Source organism: Saccopteryx leptura, chromosome 2 (assembly GCF_036850995.1).
Source record: "Saccopteryx leptura isolate mSacLep1 chromosome 2, mSacLep1_pri_phased_curated, whole genome shotgun sequence".
NCBI lineage: Eukaryota > Metazoa > Chordata > Mammalia > Chiroptera > Emballonuridae > Saccopteryx > Saccopteryx leptura.
This window is the reverse complement of record NC_089504.1, coordinates 131084956-131104188: the sequence shown is the minus strand read 5'-3', so window position 1 is coordinate 131104188 and position 19233 is coordinate 131084956. Positions and strand designations below refer to the sequence as shown.

Below are 19233 nucleotides of genomic sequence, written 5' to 3'. Positions count from 1 at the left end.
AAATGTAACTGCTTTTTATCAGTTTTATATTCTGGTAGTATAACTGAATAATATGTTATCAGCTTCAGAAAGCATCTCTTGATTCTCTGCTGTGAAATTTATGCCCATTTCCAGTACTTTTTTCCTTATGAGTTTTTGTAGTCATATTCTTATATTATCAAAGTAAGTAATGTTTATACTATTGTTTTGTGTAACAAGAAGTTGTTAGTCTTCATGCTATGTGTACAAATTAAGCCTGAAAATTTATATTCTACAAATTCTACTTCTGTAATATCATTATTAAATAAATACTTTTTACTTTAAAACCTAGAAGTGCTTTAGCCATACAGAGAAGGAAATAAGATAACTTTTTTAAAAATTATTATTTTTATTTATTTGTTTTTTAAAAATACTTTTTTATTTTCATTTTTAGAGAGGAGAGAGAGAGGGAGAGAGAGGAGAGACAGAGAAAAGGGGGGAGGAGCTGGAAGCATCAACTCCCATATGTGCCTTGACCAGGCAAGTGCAGGGTTTCGAACTGGCAATCTCGGCATTTGAAGTTGACACTTTTTCCACTGCGCCACCACAGGTCAGGCGGAAATAAGATAACTTTATCACCAAACTCTGCCTCAAAGAGAATGAAGGGAATGGCACAAGCAGTGTCTATTTTTTTTTTTTTTTATTTCTTTTCAGCTTCCTAGGCTCCTTCTAGGTCTTACTCAGCTGCCATTGTTTCTCATACTTTTAAGTCAGTGGTTCTCAAAGTATGCGCTAGGGCACACTGGTGCACCCTACAAAATTTCTAGTGTGCCCTATGGTATTCCACAGAAATATGTGCCTGTTGGGGACCAAAAAACCAACAGGATTTTTGGAGTTTAGATATTTTGGGGACAGAGGTATGGGGAATTGGCTATAAGCTGACATTCTGCCCAACCCCCCACCTCACTTGCCTGATTAGGTTGCAAAAGGCTGTTAAGCTGTGGTGCTGGATTGTTTACACTACCCCCCATGTTCCCCGGAAAGACTGGAGGCAAGTTTCTTCTATCCTTTGTTTGGTGTAAAGTTAAGATGATATGTATGGTGGGGGTTTTCTGCACTCAACACAATTAAGAGTAAAAAGAGAGGAATTATTCAATGTATTGACAAGGAAATGAGAGTTTGCTTTTCAAATATATGCCCAAACATTGAAGAAATCGCTGGGACACATCAGGTTCATGTTTCTCATAAACACAAGAATGAAAAAACTTAACTCATTCGCACCGGGACCTGCCGAATTTACTAAATCTTACTAAGAATGTATCTATATATATAAAACGATAACTTTTTTGTAGTTTTTTAAAATCATTTAACCCCTCTTTTTTACGAATTCTAAAAAGGATAACAAAAAATGTAACATAAAAATTTTTTTTAATGTCAGAATAAATTTAATTTTGTCATATTTATTTTGTTTAATTACCATAAAAGCACGCTTGGACTTTACTTTTATTCTCCCTTAATATTTGAGTTAATTATTATAACATATTTATCAGAAATTTGTATATAGTGTGCCTACAATTATTTGTAGGATTTTATTTCTTTTTTTTTTTTTTTAGAGAGGAGAAGGAGAGACAGAGAGAGAGGAGAGACAGAGAGAGAAGGGGGGGAGGAGCTGGAAGCATCAACTCCCATATGTGCCTTGACCAGGCAAGCCCAGGGTTTCGAACCGGCGACCTCAGCATTTCCAGGTCGACGCTTTATCCACTGTGCCACCACAGGTCAATTTGTAGGATTTTAAATGTGCCCCGACTTCAAAAAGTTTGAGAACCACTGCTTTAAGTTTTCATTTTTCTGTCTTTTAAAAAAATTGGAGTGGTTATTTCTTAAAAGAAGAAGATTTGTTCTATCTAATTATTTATTTATTTGAGAGAGAGAGAAAGATCAATTTGTTATTCTACTTCTTTGTGCATTCATTAGCTGACTCTTGTATGTGCCCTGACTGGGTATCGAACCTACAACCTTGGCATATCAGGACCACACTCTCACCAATGGAGCTACTTGGCCAGGACTGGAGTATTGTTGTTTTTTGTTTTTTATTTTTAAGTGAGAGAGATAGACAGGAAGGGAGAGAGATGAGAAGCATCAACTCGTAGTTGTGGCACCTTAGTTGTTCATTGATTGCTTTCTCATATGTGCCTTGACTGGGGGGCTCCAGCAGAGCCAGTGACCTTTTGCTCAGGCCAGTGACCTTGGACTCAAGCCAGCAACCTTGGGGTTCAAGCCAGCAACCTTTGGGCTCAAGCCAGCGACCATGGATCATGACTTAATGACCCCGCACTCAAGCCAGTGATCTCAGGGTTTTGAATCTGGGTCCTCAGCCTCCTAAGTCAATGCTTTATTCACTGTGCCACCACCTGGTCAGGCTGGAGTAGCTATTTTTATTTTTTTACAGAGACAGAGAGAGAAAGTTAGAGAGAGGGACAAGATAGGGAGACAGACAGGAAGAGAGAGAGATGAGAAACATCAGTTCTTCATTGCAATTCCTTAGTTGTTACTGTTTACATTTTTATATGTGCCTTGATGGGGGAGAGGGGGCTACAGCAGTGCAAGTGACCCCTTGCTCAAGCCAGTGACCTTGGGCTCAAGCCAGCGACCATGGGGTTATTTTTATGATCCCATGCTCAAGCCAGCGGCCCTGCACTCAAGCTGGTGAGCCTGCGCTCAAGCCGGCAACGTCAAGGTTTCGAACCTGGGTCCTCCGCATTCCCAGTTCGACGCTATATCCACTGTGCCACCGCGTGGTTAGGCAATAATTGATATCTTTTTTTTTTTTTTAATAAATGATATCTTTTTAAAAGAGAACACAAGTTGTATGAGACTGCTGATTGTATAATGTGGATACTGTTTTATGGCAAACTTTTTTTTTTTTTTTTTTAATTTTTTTTTTTCTTTTCATTTTTCTGAAGCTGGAAACAGGGAGAGACAGTCAGACAGACTCCCGCATGCGCCCGACCGGGATCCACCCGGCACACCCACCAGGGGCGACGCTCTGCCCACCAGGGGGCGATGCTCTGCCCATCCTGGGCGTCGCCATGTTGCGACCAGAGCCACTCTAGCGCCTGAGGCAGAGGCCACAGAGCCATCCCCAGCGCCCGGGCCATCTTTGCTCCAATGGAGCCTTGGCTGCGGGAGGGGAAGAGAGAGACAGAGAGGAAAGCGCGGCGGAGGGGTGGAGAAGCAAATGGGCGCTTCTCCTGTGTGCCCTGGCCGGAATTGAACCCGGGTCCTCCGCACGCTAGGCCGACGCTCTACCGCTGAGCCAACCGGCCAGGGCTTATGGCAAACTTTTTTTTATAAGTAGAAAAAATATACTTTAAAATAACAATATAATTTAGTATAGCAAATACATAAACCAGTAACATAGTCTCACTTATTATCATTATCAAGTATTATGTACTGTTTTTAACTGTATGTGCTACACTTCTATACAACTGGCAGCACAGTAGGTTTGTTTATACCAGCATTACCACAAACACATGAGTAATGTACTGGGCTATGACATTAGGACAGCTATGAGATCTATGACATCACTAGCCTATAGGAATTTTTCGGCTCCATTATACTGTATGGCACCACCATCATCTGTGCAATTTGTTGTTGACCCAAAGGTCATGATGTGTTACATGACTACTCTGGAAGCTTTTAGGATTTGCTTGTTGTCCTTGGGAGTTCTGACATTTCATAGGATATGTCTAGGTGCATGTCTTCTTTTTCATGCTGTTTGGCACTTGATAATCTTTCAATCGATATTTACTGGCTGTCTTTACAGCTCAGGAGGATTTTGTTTTATTATTTCTTCCCTTCTACATGTCATGTTTTTAAATCTCTTTTGTGTTTGTTTTCTTGCTCTCTTTAAAATTTACTCTTTCTCTAACAGCAGTTTATTATAAACATGATAGCCTCTTTAATCTCTCTGAGCGTGCTAACTAGAATTTTTAAGTTATCTTTTTTTTGACAGAGACAGAGTCAGAGAGAAGGACAGATAGGGACAGACTGGAAGGGAGAGTGATGAGAAGCATCAGTTCTTCATTACAGAATCTTAGTTGTTTGTTGATTGCTTGTTCATTGATTATACTTTTTCATATATGCCTTGACCAGGGGGGCTGCAGCAGAGCGAGTGACCCCTTGTTCAAGCAACCTTTGGGCTCAAGCCAGTGACCATGAGGTCATGTCTATGATTCCACACTCAAGCCAGCAACCTCGCATTCAATCTGGTGAGCCACGCTCAAGCTGGCAACCTTGGGGTTTTGAACCTCAGTCCTATGCGTCCCACTCTGATGCTCTATCCACTGCACCACCACCTGGTTAGGCAAAAAAGTTATCTTCAAATTCTTGAAATATCTCCTACAGAATGTCCTTGAATAATGTTGTTTTGTTCAATGTTGTTTCGTTGTAATGTTGAGAAAAAAATTTTGATTTCCAGCCTGGGCCACTGTGTGAGGAGTTTGCATGTTCTTCCCATTTCTGCATGGGTTTTCTGTAGGTGCTCCAGTTTCCTCCCACATCTCAAGAATATGCTCAGTTAGGTGAGTTGGCTTGTCTTAAATTGACCCAGTTTGAGTGAGTGTGGGGTGGGGTGTTTGCGATTCACCCGGAAATGGAAGGTTGCCCTGTCCAGGGTTGGGTCCCACTTGGTGTCCTGAGCCACCAAGAATAACTGATAACTGACCAACTGTGAACCAGGACTGGAATAAGCAGGTTGGAAAATCACTCTCTCACTTGTTTTTATTCATCCTTTTAAAAAATTTATTGATTTTAGTGAAAGAGGAAGGGAGAGAGAGAGAGAGAGAGAGACAGTGATCTGTTCCTGTATGTGCCCTGATGGGAGATCGAACTAGCAACCTCTGTGCTTTGGAATGATGTTCTAACCAACCGAGCTATCCAGCCAGGGCTTGTTTTATATTTGTTTAGATTTATTTATTTATTTATTTTCAGGGAAGAGAGAAACATTGATCTGTTCTTGTATGTGCCCTGACCGGGGATCAAACCCACAACCTTTGAATATTGGGATGATGCCCTCACCAACTGAGCTCTCCTGCCAGGGGTAATCTTTCTTAAATGTATGTATAGCTTACATTTTTTTACTGTTTAATATTAGAAATGTTTGGAGTCTTTATTTAGAATTTTGGTGCCCTGAGTAGCTCAGTTCGTTATAGCATCATGCTCACACACCAAGATTGTGGGTTTGATTCCTAGTCCCCAGTCAGGGCACATACAAGAAATCAACCAATGAATGCATAAATGAGTGGAGCAACAAACTGCTGTTTCTCTCCGTCTCTCTCAACTCAATAAATAGAAAAAATCAAAATTTTGGTGATTATTTTATGACCAGAAAATACTGTAGAAACTTAAGTCTTGTTTATATCAAGTAGCCTAGGATAAAATTGGGTTCATTATATGTCATTTTGCTTAAAGTCACAGAAACTAGTGATAATGTTAAGTGAGGATTTACATTATTTTTTTGGGGGGGGGGGGGCCAAGTTCTGCCACTGATCTATCTTGGCCTATTTTTTCCTGTTCTATTCTGTTTCCTCAAATGTAATTCATGGTTGTTCATGGTTAATGTGAGTGACTGTGTTGATTAGTATGGGTAGTTGGCATGGTCTTCTTCTGGAGTTGAATTGATCTTGCTAGATATTTAAATTTTTATCATGGAACATCGCATTCAAAAGAGTATATATATGGTTGACCCTTGAACAACATGGGTTTGAACTGTGCAAGCCTACTTATACATGAATTTTTAAAAGTAAATATCTTTATTGTATTTTATCTGTAGTTGGGAGTTTGCAGATGATTAGGGCCGACTGTATGCATTTATCTACTCTATTTTTTTATAGGGGATTTGAACATCATCACATTTGGCATCTGTGGGCTTCCTGGAACCAATCACGTGTGGGTACCAAGGGACAATTTAAATCTTTGGGAAGTCAAAAGTTATATGTGTATTTTCAATTGTGAAGTGGTTGTTGCCCCAACCCCTGTGTTGTTCAAGGGTCAATTGTATTATGTATATGTACAGTTTAAGAAAGGGTAACAGAGGCCCTGGCTGGATAGATAAGTTGGTTAGAGCATTATCTTGATATGTCAAGGTTGTGGGTTCAATCCATGGTCAGGGCACATACAAAAATCAAACAGTAGACACATAAATAAGTGGAACAACAGTTCAGTTCTTCTCTCCCTCTTCTCTCCCTCTCTCCTTTTTCTACTCTCTCTAACATTTAACAAATAATTTTTTTTTAAAAAAGGGTGATAGACTGCCCAATATCTAGTTTAAGAGCTGAAAGTGTAAGATACCTCTGTAGGAAATGTGGGCTCATTACTTTAAGCCCACCCTCAGGTGTAACTATCCTGAATTTTGTTACTCTTTAATTTTGCTTTATAGCTTGTATATATTCCTAACAAATTATTATTTAGTTTTGTAAGTTTCTGAAATTTAAGAGTGGAATCCCGCTGTATGTATTTGTTGACCTTAAGCAGATAATCAGCTAGATATTCCTCCAGCAAAATGGATTTATTCAGGAACAACGAAAAATTGCAATTTGGAGCATGTTGTAGACTAATAACCATTAATGTGCAAGTCCAGAGAAATGCTCTTTTATGTGCTTGGAAGGAGCTGCTGTAAAAGAAGAGTCCATTGGAGAAAACTGAAAGCTCAAAGTATAGTAACTTTTCATTGGCTTAGCTGTTACTGGGCTAGGAGAAATGTTTTCTTTCTTCTGCTGCGGTAGCAAAGCAGTATCACTTCCTGTTGGAGATGCAAGATGTGTCTCTTCCTGTTGAGGTGAGTTATGTGCGTTAAGTGACACATGTACAGAAGTTCTCTTTTCTAGCTTTCCCACCCCATTTTAAATGAGGTTTCTGTTTATTAATTTTCACATATTCTCCTGTGACTTACCTTTTTTTTCAGCATTGTTTATGAGATTTATTCTTGCTGATGCAAGTTACTGTAGTTTTTACTCCTACTGTTCTAGCATTCTATTGCATGAATTCGCCTCAGTTTAATAGTCCATTCACTAGTTGGTTGATAATTTTAGTTGTTTCTAGTTTTTTGCTGTTGTTAAAAACATCACTGCTATGAACTTTCCGTTTTTTTTCCTTTTGTGTTTTTTTCAAAATATTAGAAAAATTTTATTTAGAAAGCCAGCTGGGCTGTGGAGGCTCAGGAAACAAATTACAGAGGGAGAAAAGGGGAGTTGACCCTGGTCAGTTGGTTTAGTGGATGGAGTGTCAGCCTAGTGTGCGAATGTCCTGGGTTCAGTCCTCGGTCAGGGCACACGAGAAGTGACCATTAGCCTCTCTCTCCCTTCCTCCCTCCCTCTGCTCTTTCTCTCTCTCTTTGCTTCTAGTAGCCAGTGGCTCAGTTGGTCCGAGCGTCAGCCTCAGGAGCTTGGTTGGTCTGAGCGTTGGCCCCAGACTGGTCAAGGTGTATGTGGGAGTCTCACTATCTCCACTCTTCTTACTTAAAAAAGAAGAAGAAGAAGAAGAAGAAGAAGAAGAAGAAAAAGAAGAAGAAGAAGAAGGGCACTTGGAGCCTAGGAGAGAGAAAGGCTAAGATAATGCCTGGGGGAAAGAAAAGGGAAACACAACAGACTTGGGTGTACTCACAAGAGGGAGAGCGTGCCTGAACATTCTTATGTATGTCATATATAGTAAGGTGACCAATCGTCCTCCTTTAGGGAGGACAGTCCTTCTTCTGTAAGTTCCATCCTCCCTCGAAATGTATCCTCCTACATGTCCTCCTTTTTGATATTGGAAGACTAATCTGTAAATGTCTGTATTCAATCGATGCAGAGTCAATCCATTGCGTGTGATGTGACTTATTTGTATTTGACGTGATGATTCGTCAAGTTCAGTACTGTGCGCTGAGACGCGATTATGAGACGCATGCGCTCCGCTCGGGAGAACTTGAGAGAGCGCACGATATACGGAGTGCGCAAATGGCTTTGTGTACTTCTTACTGAAACACGACATGGCACATACGACATTGTAGACTCACAATTATTTTTTTCTCAGTGAATATTCAATCATAGATAGTAGATAAGTAAGCACAATTCACATTTTATTAATTTATTATCTAATAATTTCCAAATACATATAATTTTTTTTTTTTGTATTTTTCTGAAGCTGGAAATGGGAGAGACAGTCAGACAGACTCCCGCATGTGCCCGACCGGGATCCATCCAGCACGCCCACCAGGGGCGAAGCTCTGCCCACCAGGGGGCGATGCTCTGCCCCTCTGGGGCGTCGCTCTGCCGCGACCAGAGCCACTCTAACGCCTGGGGCAGAGGCCAAGGAGCCATCCCCAGCGCCCGGGCCATCTTTGCTCCAATGGAGCCTTGGCTGCGGGAGGGGAAGAGAGAGACAGAGAGGAAGGAGGGGGGGGGGTGGAGAAGCAAATGGGCACTTCTCCTGTGTGCCCTGGCCGGGAATCAAACCCGGGTCCCCCGCACGCCAGGCTGACGCTCTACCGCTGAGCCAACCGGCCAGGGCCCAAATACATATAATTTTATTTACAAGTATTTTCCCGAAATTCAAGTTTTAAAGTGGAAATCTAACCTCAAACCATATCTATTAATAATGTATTTTGATTAAATAGTTGCATAAAACAGACATTTTTAATTAGAAAATGATAAATACACCCGAATATCACTCCAAATTAGTGGTTTTGTTTGATATTTAGTTTTACTAAATGAGCACTTTTTTCTTACAGTTATTATTAAAAACTAATAGGCATGTAAGCATAATTACAATATAAAATATTATAAATGTTTTTATTATGTATTTATCATATTATAGTATATTATTGTTGCAATGAATAAAATGTTTTTTATTTATGATATTGTTTTCTTCAATTTATTTTTTTCCTTTTCATTGTAAAAAAGTTAGTCACCATATATATATATATATTTTATATATATATGGATACCATTTGTCATGGATTTTCAAATGAGTGATAAAAACCTAGAATGAAAGAGAAAAACTCTTTGTCTAGAAAATTATGAGTGATTAAAAATTTTTTTGTAAACATTTGTATTTTCTATAGTTCCTTAAATGCCCATAGTATTTTTATGTGCAAGAGTTTAAAAATTTTTTAACATGTACACTTTTTCCTTTGGGGACTATAGAAAATAGTAAGAGTTAAAAGAGAAATTTGCATTAATAAATATGGAAAAAGTCAGTTCAACTTTTAAGTGTTAACTATGATTTTTTTTTTTTTTTTGTACTTTTCTGAAGCTGGAAACAGGGAGAGACAGTCAGACAGACTCCCGCATGCGCCCGACCGGTATCCACCCGGCACGCCCACTAGGGACGATGCTCTGCCCACCAGGGGGCGATGCTCTGCCCCTCCGGGGTGTCGCCCTGCTGCGACCAGAGCCACTCCAGCGCCTGGGGCAGAGGCCAAGGAGCCATCCCCAGCACCCGGGCCATCCCCGCTCCAATGGAGCCTTGGCTGCGGGAGGGGAAGAGAGAGACAGAGAGGAAGGAGGGGGGGGTGGAGAAGCAAACGGGCGCCTCTCCTATGTGCCCTGGCCGGGAATCGAACCCGGGTCCCCCGCACGCCAGGCCGACGCTCTACCGCTGAGCCAACCAGCCAGGGCCTATGATTTTTGAAAGCTTAATGATTTTGTAGAATCATTGGCAATGCTATGTATATTAAATAAGTCTATTTGTAAATATTCCCAGCCTTGAGTTTTAGTGTTTCTGTCATCTTTGTAACTTTCTGAACTTTTCTGTTGTTTTCCTTTTTCTTTTTTTTTTTAAATTTTTTAAATTTTTATTTATTTATTCATTTTACAGAGGAGAGGGAGAGAGAGAGAGAGAGAGAGAGAGAGAGAGAGAGAGAGAGGAGAGACAGAGAGAGAGAAGAGGGGGAGGAACTGGAAGCATCAACTCCCATATGTGCCTTGACCAGGCAAGCCCAGGGTTTTGAACCGGCGACCTCAGTATTTCCAGGTCGACGCTTTATCCACTGCGCCACCATAGGTCAGGCATATTTTCCTTTTTCATCAAATGCTATTCATTCATCCAATTTCCTTTGTTAGCATTATGTAGAATAAAGGAGACTCATCAAAACTTCTTTCTTTCTTTTTTTTTTAAGATTTTATTTATTTATTTTAGAGAGGAGAGAGGGAGAGAGAGAGAGAGAAGGGAGGAGCAGGAAGCTTCAACTTCCATATGTGCCTTGACCAGGCAAGCCCAGGGTTTTGAACCAGGGACCTCAGCATTCCAGGTTGACGCTTTATCCACTGCGCCACCACAGGTCAGGCCAAAAGTTCTACTTTCTAAGGATAAAATATTTTTAAAACATTTAAAAGATGTAAGAAACTTACTGTAGGTTAATTGGCTTTTGGATTGTCAATTTTAGGCTTTTTGTTTTGTTTTTAGTGCTGAGTTTTTTCTAATTAAGGCATGCTGTGGTTTTAATAATAATTTTTGCCCTGGCTGGCTGGCTCAGTGGTAAACATCAACCTAGTGTGTGGAAGTCCTAGATTGGATTCCCAGCCAGGGCACACAGAAGCGCCCATCTGCTTCTCCACCCTTCCCCCTCTCCTTTGTCTCTCTCTTCCCCTCCCACAGCCGAGGCTCCTTGGAGCAAAGTTGACCTTGGGCACTGAGGATGGCTCCATGGCCTCTGCCTCAGGTGCTAGAATGGCTCCAGTTGCAACGGAGTAATGCCACAGATGGGCAGAGCATCGCCTCCTAGTGGACATGTCAGGTGGATCCCGGTTGAGTGCATGTGGGAGTCTGTCTCTCTGCTTCCCCACTTCTCACTTCAGAAAAATACAACAAAAAAAGGGTTTTTTTTTATGCTCTCCCTCTTAACTAGTTAGGTTTAGTTTGTGTAACAGTTTTTCTGTACCTCACTGACTTAGAGCTAAAAGTGATTGAGCAAATAGAAAAATTCAAAGTAACTGATCACAGAGCTCAGGCAATTTGTCCTCTACCACGATTGATTGACTAATAGTAGAGGTGATAACTTGGCCTCAGACATTAGGAGAAGTCTGTTTTAAACACCTCTAAATTTTATGCAACAGCTTTGTTTGACCTTTATTTTAAGATGTACCCTTTCTGATAAATATCACTCATAGAGCTAAGGAGTTCTTTCTCTAAGGCAGGCATCATCAGGTGTTTCCTGAATTATAAAACGTGATGATACATTTGCTTAAACGTATTATGGGAGTTGGTTGGAAAGTTTCTGATGATCACCATGGTAATTAAATTTGGATAATGGAACTTGTTTGAACATGAGAAACAGTAAGCAGTTTTCCTCAGTTGGGTTTATGAAAACCTAAACTCAGGTTTTGGAGGGATCCCAGAGGTCCTCACTTGCACCATCTCTTTGCAGCAACATGTGCTGTACAGACTTGAGAAAAACTTGGCCCTGATGCCAACTTTAGTTCAGGAAAGTCAAGTTTCAAATTGGAGTGGATGAAGAAGGTTTCTTGATAATAACTCAGACTTATATATGGCTCAAGAGATTAGAAAGTAAAAATTGGGTTGATTCAATAACCCATTTAGGCCCTGGCTGGTTGTCTCAGTGGTAGAGCGTCGGCCTGGCGTGCAGGAGTTCCGGGTTCGATTCCCGGCCAGGGCACACAGGAGAAGCGCCCATCTGCTTCTCCACCCCTCCCCCTCTCCTTACTCTCTGTCTCTCTCTTCCTCTCCTGCAGCCGATGCTCCATTGGAGCAAAAGATGGCCCGGGCGCTGGGGATGGCACCTTGGCCTCTGCCCCAGGCGCTAGAGTGGCTCTGGTTGTGACAGAGCGACGCCCCGGATGGGCAGAGCATCGCCCCCTGGTGGGCATGCTGGGTGGATCCCGGTCGGGCGCATGCGGGAGTCTGACTGACTGCCTCCCGGTTTCCAGCTTCAGAAAAATACATTAAAATAAATAAATAAATAACCCATTTAATGTTCATATTAACTCCTAAAATGTGAGCACTTAATTTCCTATATCATCTCCTTTTCATGTTTCACCAAACAAAAAAATCATGTTTTTTCTGTGCCCTACTTTGGTAAAGCCTGATAGAATGTGTACTTTTATCCAGGCTGACTTAAAAATATTTATGAGTATATTGTAGAAGAGCAATGTTAGTTTTTCCCATACAGGATGTAATTAATTCATTAATTAGTCCCATACCTAACCAAATTTACAGATTCTGGAGGAAAAAATGGGGACAAAATGACCCTGAAATTTGTTTTGGGGTTGTTTTTTTTTTGTATTTTTCTGAAGTTGGAAAAGAGGAGGCAGTCAGACAGACTCCCACATGCGCCCGACTGGGATCCACCTGGCATACCCACCAGGGGGTGATGCTCTGCCCATCTGGGGCGTTGCTCTTTTGCAACCAGAACCATTCTAGCGCCTGAGGCAGAGGCCATGGAGCCATCCTCAGCACCTGGGCCAACTTTGCTCCAGTGGAGCGTTGGCTATGGGAAGGGAAGAGAGAGATAGAGAGGAAGGAGAGGGGGAGGGGTGGAGAAGCAGATGGGCACTTCTCCTGTGTGCCCTGGCCGGGAACCGAACCCGGGACTCCTGCATGCCAGGCTGACGCTATACCACTGAGCTAACTGGCCAGGGCCTGTTTTGTGTTTTTTTTAATAATTTTTAAAAAAAATTTATTTATTTTAGTGAGGAAAGAGAGGCAGAGACAGAGAGAGAAGGGAGGAGGGGCAGGAAGCATCAATTCCCATATGTGCGTGCCTTGACCGGGCAAGCCCAGGGTTTTGAACCAGCGACCTCAGCATTCCAGGTTGATGCTTTATTCACTGCACCACCACAGGTCAGATTGACTTTGAACATTGTGTTCCATATTTTGTTATTATCTTTAAGACAAAGTTAAAAAAAAAAAGAGAGACAAAGTATGTGAAAGTAAAACCATGTACTTGGTTTGAATAGTTGTAATTTAAGTTTGAGATTTGCATTACTACAGTATGAGAACTGAACTGTCATCCTTACAGTTGGAGGGGAATTTTTTTTTTTTAAGAGAGAGAGAGAGAGAGAGAGAGAGAGAGAGAGACAGGGACAGACAGGACTGGAGAGATTTGAAGCATCAACTGAAGATAGTTACAGGATCTTAGTTGTTCATTGATTGCTTTCTCATATGTGTCTCCAGCTGAGCCAGTGCCCCTTGCTCAAGCCAGTAACCCTAGGCTCAAGCTAGCAACCTTGGGCTTCTAGCCAGGGATTTTGGGGCTCAAGCCAGCGACCGTGGGGTCATGTCTGTGATCCCACGCTCAAGCCGAAGATCCCGCACTCAAGCTGGTGAGCCTGTGCTCAAGCTGGTGAGCATGTGCTCAAGCTAGATGAGTCCATGCTCAAACCAGCGATCTTGGGTTTCAAACCTGGGTTCTCAGCATCCCAGGCTGATGCTCTATTCACTGTGCCACTGCCTAGTCAGGCGGAGGGGAAATTTTTTTTAATCCATGTCCACAAATGCTTCTGTTTGGAGATTCTGGAAAGACAGACTAAGAGAAATACAAATAGAAAATGTTAATATTCTCTTGTGATTTATTGTAGATCTCATACATATTTCCTTAAATTTTGGACTAGACTTTTATCGGTATTCTATAAACTTGGAGGTATGTGTAATTGCAAGCTGTCTGACCTTTCTAGATTTGGAACTTTCTGGAATCTAATTCTTTCTACTCTCTAACCTCTAGTGTAGGAACGTAACGTGCATATAGACATACATACAATTGGGGCAAGCTAGAAAATCTTATAAACAGCATGGTAAAAGGCTGCAGTTGTCTTGGAATTCATAAACATGTTAAAAAACTAAGTTTTTTCATCTTTGTAGATGTATACTTTGGTAATAATTTTTTCTCCTTTTCCCTCATAAAAGGAAAAGACTTGATATTCTTGAGTTTTCACTCTCTTTAAATTGACTCAGTGTTGCTCAGATCTGTAGAGTGTGTTATATTCCTGTCCATGTGTCATGTGGTAGAAGAGGTACAGAGTGAATGACTGACTCAGAGAGATGTAAATGACCTTGTTATAATTAAGCTGCAACCACACCTAGAAACCTTGACAATAACAGGGCCTGTGTTTGATATACCTCACTTGTTAAATCCTGTCTGGGGTTTAGTATGTCATATCTGTGTTGTTCATTAGCAAAGTTGAACAGGTGCTAGAACAATTATGAAGCTTTAATCAGACTTTGATTACATTATTTCTCACTGGCCATACAAAGAAAATGAAACATAACCCAAACTAATTTCTAGTTGTTTCTTGTATTGTTGATTCCCGTTCAGTGGTTTCAATGCTGCGGATTCTCTACCAAGATAGATTTCATGGGTACATTCATTAAGGTTAAGATAATATGAATGTACGTGGCAAGCTGTTAATGTTTTAAAATAGCTTCTTCCAGCCCTGGCCCGCTGGCTTAGTTGGTTAGAGCATCGTCACCATATATCAAGGTTACTGGTTTGATCCCTGATCAGGACACATACAGGAATCAACTGATGAATGCATAAATAAGTGGAACAACAAATCGATCTCTCTCTCTCTCCTTCTCTCTCTGAAATCAATCAATAAAATAGTGTTTCCCTCATTATAAAAACAACACAAACTTCATGGAAAAAAAAAGGAAACTACTAAGGAAAAACACGAGTATTTCCTCAAAAAGAATGCATCAACCCCTTTAATGTCTAATGTAAACACTAACACTATTTAATTATATTTCCTCCCAGTCATTTTTCTATCTTTTTAAAAAATTGAGATAACACAATAAATTCAGTTATATTAATTGAAAAACTATTGCCTGGCCTGTGGTGGCACAGTGGATGAAGCACTGACCTGAAGTGCTGAGGTCGCTAGTTCAAAAACCTGGACTTGTCCAGTCAAGGCACATACATACCGTAAGCAACAAGCAAGCAATGGGTAACTAAAGTGAAGCAACTATGACTTGTTACTTCTTGCTCCCCCACTCTTCTCTCTGTAAAATTAATAAGTAAAATCTTTAAAAAAAGAACTATTTAGAACATTTGCTATTTCTTTATTCTTTAAAAAAACTTGACAAAAAAATATTTCAATGGTTTATTTGTTTATATTTTTCTGCTTTTAATTTTTTTTAAATTGTTTTTTTTTAGATAGAGGAAGGGAGAGAGACACACACTGAATCTTTTGGTTCACCTAGTCGCAGGGATTGAATCCGCAAATTTACCCTATCTAGGCCACACTGCAGTTATCCTTGGTTTTTAAGTTTTATTACTATTTATTTTATGTTGAATTTACTCCTGGACCATAAGTTTTTGTTTCTTCAGTTTCTTCTGGGATATCTTTTTCTTCTGTGCAACTTCCTCTTCTGGTTTAGGAACAATCTGCTCTTTTTCAGTAAGGATCACCTCAATGTGGCAGGGATAGCTCATGTAAGGGCTAATCGCCCGTGAGCTCTGTAAGTTCTCCTTTGCATCTTGGGAGCTTTGTTCACCAGGATGTGCTCAATGACCAGAGAATCTACATCTAAACCCTTAAGTTCAGTATTACTCTCTATATTTTTAAGCATGTGGAGCAAAAATTCAGCACTCTTTTTGGGCCAGCGACCCTGTGTCCAGCCCCACTGTTTGGCCTGGGCATACCTACCAACTCTACCATTGTAACAATGGAATGGCACACATTGTTCTGTGAAGTGACATCCTTCAGGTATGTGGTGGCTTTTTGAATTGTATGCATACCCTTAATGGCCTGGGCAGTTTCATGCATGTTCTTAAAGTGAACTAGATAAGGTTTGAGCCTCTTAATTTGCATGATTCTGTAGGGTTTTCTGGGTCAAGTGAATAGCAAACAATTTTCAGAGGTCACCTACACCCATTTTCGGGAAGAGCTCAATGGTTTAGATATACCATATTTGAATATCTACCAAGTCTTGGAATTATAGGTAGCTTTCAATTTTTCAACAGTGAACTCTGTTAAAGTAAATTTTTAATTGAAGTATAACTTATAAAAAGAGTCCATAATAATATGTAGTTTTGTGAATTTGTAGTGAGTTTTTGCAGTGAACACACACTTGAAACTACCATTCAGATGGAGAAAGAGAATATTAATTACCAGCATCTAGAAGTTGTGCCCCTTTGCAGTTATTACTGATATTTATAAGCAATCCTAGTACCTTGCACATATGGGATAAAGTTAGTGCATCTGTTAGGCATTGCCTTTGGCCTTTTTTTTTTTCTTGTAGTTGATTTTTAGAGAGAAAGGGAAGATAGAGACACAGAGAGAAAGAGACATCAACTTGTTATTCTACTCATGCATGCCATCATTGGTTGATTCTTGTATGTGCCCTGACCAGGGATCAAACCTGTAAACTCACCATGTTGGGCTGACACCAACTGAGCTACCTGTCCAGGACCACCCTTGACTCTTTACATGAATTTTCTCTAATCCTTATAATAACTTTACTGAGAAGCTAGACTCCATATTTTACTCTTGAGGAAACTGAAGTTCAAGAGGTTAAAAAGTTTTCTCTAGGCCATAGTTGTCTGTGCCTCTCTGGCTTTTAGGCCAGTGCTCTTTGCATTATACCACACCTCCTAAAGGGTTGATGTGTTTGCTGGGGAGAGAATGATATGAAACCTAGCATACTGCCTTTGCCTCCTGAGATAGTATTCAAGTAAGGTAGGCAGAACCACATCAGAGGTTCGTTATCAAGAAGGCTATTTTTTTTGGTATTTTTCTGAAGTTGGAAACGGGGAGGCAGTCAGACAGACTCCCGCATGCGCCCGACCGGGATCCATCCGGCATGCTTACCAGAGGGCGATGCTCTGCCCATCTGGGGTGTTGCTCTGTTGCGACCAGAGCCATTCTAGCACCTGAGGCAGAGGCCATGGAGCTGTCCCCAGCGCCTGGGCCAACTTTGCTCCAGCGGAGCCTCGGCTGCGGGAGGGGAAGAGAGAGACAGAGAGGAAGGAGAGGGGGAGGGATGGAGAAGCAGATGGGCACCCCTCCTGTGTGCCCTGGCCAGGAATCGAACCCGGGACTCCTGCACGCCAGGCCGACAGTCTACCACTGAGCCAACCGGCCAGGGCCAAGAAGGCTATTTAAAAACAGTTTTCATGAAGGGACTAGGAAGATAGAGAGTAGACCAAAAAATAGATTGGGAGGGTCAAAGCAGGAAAAGCTGCTCAGTTAGACATCCAAGTAGATGGACTAGGGCAGATACGAGGCTGGAGAGGGATAAGGTACAGACCTGTCACAAACTACTTTGAGTTAGATCTCACAAACATGGAGTGTCTATAGCAGCAAGTTCCTTAGAGACAGTTTGATGTTACCTGCTGGGTTACGGGTGAGTCCTTAAAGTGAAATACTAGACTGAGCCACTCCAGGAAGCAGGAATACCTAATTAATATTCTTAGCTGCTCTTATGTTTTCTGATACACAGCAGATAATTGATACCGGTTTTTAAGCCAATGATGTACTTATTTCTAATTTTTCAGAGTTACTGACAAGGCAGAGATGCTGAGAACACTGTAATTGGTAAAACTACATTTTATGTTTAACCAACAATGTTCAAAAAGGAAAAAAATAGCTAGCTTGAGATTTGGGGCAGAAATTTGGGAGAAATACGGAGAGATATGTTCAGGAAAGGATATATTTCATATTTCAACTTTGAAAAGAACGAAAGGGCAAGAAAGCTGAAGTTAATGACTTAGTACTTGATCACCAGTATAATTAAATGCCTTTTGAACACCTAATTTTTTTTTTGAGAGAGAGAGACAGACAGTAAGGGAGAGAGGGGGGGAGGAGAGAAGTGCGAAGCATCAGCTTGGAGTAGTGTTCACTAGTTGTTTATTGATTGCCTTGACCAGGGGGCTCAAGCCAAGCCAGTAACCGTTTGCGTAAGTGAGGGACTTTCAACTTTTGAGCCAGCAATTGGGCTCAAGCCAGTTACCTTGGGATCATGTCAGTGATTCTGTGTTCAAGCTGGTGACCACGTGGTCAAGGTGGGAAGCCCATGCTCTAGCCAGTGAGCCCATGCTTTAGCTGGCAAATATCCCAAAGGAAGTGTGGAACTACAAAGAAGTTCTATATTAATTATACAGTAGTTGGTTCAACTGAGATAGACAGAAAGCCAAATTAACAGTGGTTTAAGTGAGATAGACGTTTCCTTCCCTTTTCTGTAAATGTTTAGTTAAGTGGGTTGGGGCTAGTATGGTATGATGTTAGAGTTTCCATGTTGTTGCTTTACCATGTTTGGCCTCAACCTCATGGTCTGAGACGGCAGCTTTTTCATTCATTTAGGCAATAGGATGGGGAAAGGAATGAAGAGGAAGCCAAGAGTTGTCTCTTAAAGAAGGTTCATGGAAACCTGTGCTTACATTAAGTTAAAGCTTAGTGTGTGATTCTACACGTACCCATGTGCTTTCCTAACTTAGGAGAAGGAGGGCATGAATTTTGCAGATCAGCTGTCACTGCTACCATTACCAAATGTTGTCTTTTCAGAGAAGGTGATGCTTAAATTGAGACCTGAACATGGGTTAGCCAGATGGACAAGATAAGGAAGGCAGAGGAGGAATGGGGATGGGGGAGAGATTGGCAGTTCATGGGACTTTAGGTCTTAGATTGGCTGCAGCTGTGGGTAGACAGAGAGGAGTGGCCTCAGATAAGCCTGAAGAATTATTGAGAGCTGTATTTATCATTTTAGTAAGTTGAATTTTATTTTGTACCCAGTGAGAGCCATTGGAAAAATTTAAGCAAATGAGTGACATGATGAAATTTCTACACTAGAGAAGTAGCCCTTATTATTTGAAGGACAGATTTTGGTTGTGGTAAGCACACTTCAGTGCAGAGACCACTTAGAGACTTGTATGCTCTGGTTTCTCTTCAGATCGTATAAATCTTTCGCCTTTTACTTAGAGACTTGTAGTGGTCTAGGGGAGAAATGATGAGTGAATTTTAGTTCCCCAGACATGCTGAAATATTATTTTTCTTTCTCTCTCTCTCTTTTTTTTTTGGTTCCTAAATTTTTATTTATTTAAAATATTTTTTCATTATTGATTTTAGAGAGAAAGAGGAAGGAAGAGAGAGAAACACCGATTTATTGTTCCACTTATTTATACATTCATTGGTTGATTTTTATATGTGCCTTTACTGGCGATCAAACTCACAACCTTGACTGCCTTATCTGGACAGCTAGCCAACTAAGCTACCTGGCTAGGGCTGGTCCCTCAACTTTTAAATATTAAATTCATGTACCATAAAATCCACCTGTGAAAGTATACAA

At 41.0% G+C, this 19233-nt stretch overlaps 1 protein-coding gene and 1 pseudogene across 4 annotated transcripts in view; one reads left to right on the top strand and one right to left on the bottom strand.

Moving 5' to 3' along the window:
• The window catches only part of DIP2B (disco interacting protein 2 homolog B), a 304374-nt gene that overhangs the window by 36922 nt on the left and 248219 nt on the right, over positions 1-19233 (top strand). The gene's annotated exons all lie outside the window — the stretch shown is intronic.
• Positions 15245-19233, bottom strand: part of LOC136393886 (large ribosomal subunit protein uL24-like) — a 38202-nt pseudogene continuing 34213 nt past the window's right edge.